The following is a 2500-nucleotide window of genomic DNA, read 5'->3' as shown; positions in this document are numbered from 1 at the left end:
GATAATATTTCACCATCAAAATAGCCAGTGGAGCCACGTTTCAGTAACAGCGACGACGTCTAAGTTGTTGCCGTAAACTAACCCTTGGAATTCCACTATTTTGTTGCAAAGCGACTGTTCAACAGTACACAGTTCAACTCTGAATTGTTCGTGATGCTGAAGCAGTGGGGCCAGGATTTAACTGGACATCTCCGCTTAGAACTAGTCGTAGATGGCGGAAAGAGCTAACTGAGTTAGGATAATTAACTCTGGAAGAAAGAAACTTGTGCTTATGAGGCGTGCTGATAACAAGATGGCGCAGTAAACCCTTCCATGATGAAAGGGAAGAAGAAAAGTTGGCGAATATTCTGCAACGCACATACCTTCATGACCAGAGCTGAAAGAACCGCGGGATCTTGAAGGCCTTAAGAATAGATGACTTTTGACGTTCCAAGACACGATATAAAACCCAAAAAGAAGGAAGAAGACGGAGCACAGAAAAACGTGGCCACCACCATGGTGCCAAGGATTGTAAGAAAAAAACAAGTACACATATAATTTGATTATAAACCAGACAATTACTCTTCTATATCAGCAAAAAAGCGAGACATTAGAACTTTAAACTGTTTCTGTTGTAAATAATATTTACAAATGATCTACCGTAATTGTTGTCAGTCATTTATGGACGGTTCCTACTAATTCAAAGGTATTTTTGCGCGGTTTCCTGAATATGCGGGAAAAGCAGATCTTAACAAGTAATATTTAAATCCAAAAAGAAAATTGGGGGTAACCACGCATTTTTCAAAGATAATTAATCAACAATATTTGTAAAAAGCTTTAAAATGCAAAGCAATGTATGGCGTTCTTTGCCAAATTGAAGCTTAATTATCTCTGAAAAATGCATGGTTACCCCCAATTTTCTTTTTGGATAGCAAGAGCACTTGCTAAGTTCTGCTTTCTCCGCATAGTTTTGAACCCGCACAAAAATATCCCTGTATTAATAAGAACCGCCGATAGGAAATCCGAGTATCTCGAGATGCGCAGAACGTATGCGCAGTAACAATAGTAGGCACCGTCCTTAAGAAAAATGATTTTCAAATAAACGCCGCCCTGGAATAAATGCCGCTTCGGACACACTCAAAATTTAATAAACACCGCGGTGTTTAATCGAGTAAATACGGTAGCCAGCCCAAAGAAGTGCAACTTGAGCAACATTTGCTGAAGAAAAACAAGTGGTATCTCCCTTTCCAAGGTAGAACTTAATTTTACTGTTGACAAAATTAAGTCGAGGACCCACACTCAGTGTGGATTTGATTTGTACACAGAGGTACGTGACCAGCCACAACCAGCGAGCTTTCTCAAGGGAGGAAGAGAGATGACCCTGGGAACGAGGTTGATTTAAACCTATTCCCATCTAATATTATACTTGCATTTCTGGACATATCTTCTTGTTGATGACATACTGTAATTTGTTAATCGTTTATTGGTTTATCCGTGAGTTAATCAAATCGTGTTTTGTGTGGATTTTATGTGAGGTTTTCGTGGTTCTTTTTTAAGTTCTGATTTGAATGCGTTATTCATGAGGTTTCAAGCCAGCTTGAACAAATGTCTGATGTAGAAATTAAGGAAAGTGTCAAGAGGGTTTTGAAATGGAAAGGGAAAAGTCAGGGTTAGTCTAAGGACTTGATGATTTTTTTTTGGTTAGGACTGTTTTAGATAAGAGTTCATCATGAAAATCATATATTGCTTTTCTCAGTATCTTCAAGACAGCCTACATAGCCGTTGGTATTATCTACAAATCAAGATTTTGCCACCACAAACCTTCCCTTTGTATAATCTATTGTTATTGTCTAGGAATAAAACTATTCTATAAATTAGAACACCCGCTCCTAGCAACTCATTCTTTAACTTTGTATTCTACCGATTATCCGGATCTAAAGAATGTTGATGGTGGTTTCCTGTGTATTGCGTGTAGGAGGCTGGGTGCAGGGCTGGTGTAGTTCCAAGATCCCTTGCTTCCCACCAATGTGGCCCGGGTTTAATTCCCAGCGGTCAGCCCGCGATACATTTATATACTGCGTTTGACTTTTTCCGCGTGTTGCTTAAGTCCTGGCCAAACGAAACGCAAGTCATCGCAAGTCGACGCAAGTTTTGTTACTTGCGCTGACTTGCATACCGTTTGGCCACCCACTTGCATTCACTTGCGAAGACTTGCGACGACTTGCGTTTGATTTGAACATGTTCAAATTTTGGACGCAAGTCCGCCTAACTTGCGTCTCGTTTGGCCACTCAACGCAAGTGGATGCAAGTTTTCGCAAGTCATTCGACTTGGAGACCTTTTAGCCAATCTGATGCCGCTGTTTGAGCAGGAATCTCAAACTATTTCGCGCCTTTCGCGCTTTCATTTTGACAAGATGGCTTATGTCACGCAGCAAAAATTCGGAAAACTTAAGCCCCGAAGACCTAAAAGAAAACAGGGATAGGGAGTTAAAAAAACATAAGAAAAACGAAAACCATAACA

This window comes from Montipora capricornis, chromosome 2, assembly GCF_036669925.1.
Source record: "Montipora capricornis isolate CH-2021 chromosome 2, ASM3666992v2, whole genome shotgun sequence".
NCBI classification, from domain to species: domain Eukaryota; kingdom Metazoa; phylum Cnidaria; class Anthozoa; order Scleractinia; family Acroporidae; genus Montipora; species Montipora capricornis.
The sequence above is the reverse complement of the archived record's forward strand: the minus strand, read 5'-3'. Positions refer to the sequence as shown.